The sequence below is a fragment of the Alexandromys fortis genome, unplaced genomic scaffold (assembly GCF_014885135.2).
Source record: "Alexandromys fortis isolate MF-2015 unplaced genomic scaffold, M_Fortis_MF-2015_v1.1 scaffold_93, whole genome shotgun sequence".
Taxonomy (NCBI): Eukaryota; Metazoa; Chordata; class Mammalia; order Rodentia; family Cricetidae; genus Alexandromys; species Alexandromys fortis.
This window is the reverse complement of record NW_026067970.1, coordinates 941,979-942,283: the sequence shown is the minus strand read 5'-3', so window position 1 is coordinate 942,283 and position 305 is coordinate 941,979.

Sequence of the window (305 nt, the reverse complement as noted above, 5' to 3'; positions counted from 1 at the left end):
TGTGTAAGCACCCCAAGGTGCGCTTACCGGGAAGATTCTAGCCTCCGTCCATCATGGTGTCTCTGCTCCAGAGCAGAGCTGTGGAGTCTCCGGGAGCAGAGCAGAGTCTGACCTCACTTCCTCTTCCGCCCAGCATCCTATCCTGTTTATTCCGCCCACCTATCTTATAACCTATCAGGGCCAGCAGTTTCTTTATTACTCAGCCAATGAAATCAACAGATTGATATATGACACTCCCACATCACTCACATCTGTGCATCAAATACTTTACACACTAGTGGACCGTTTCCTCAGAGTCTTGTTTG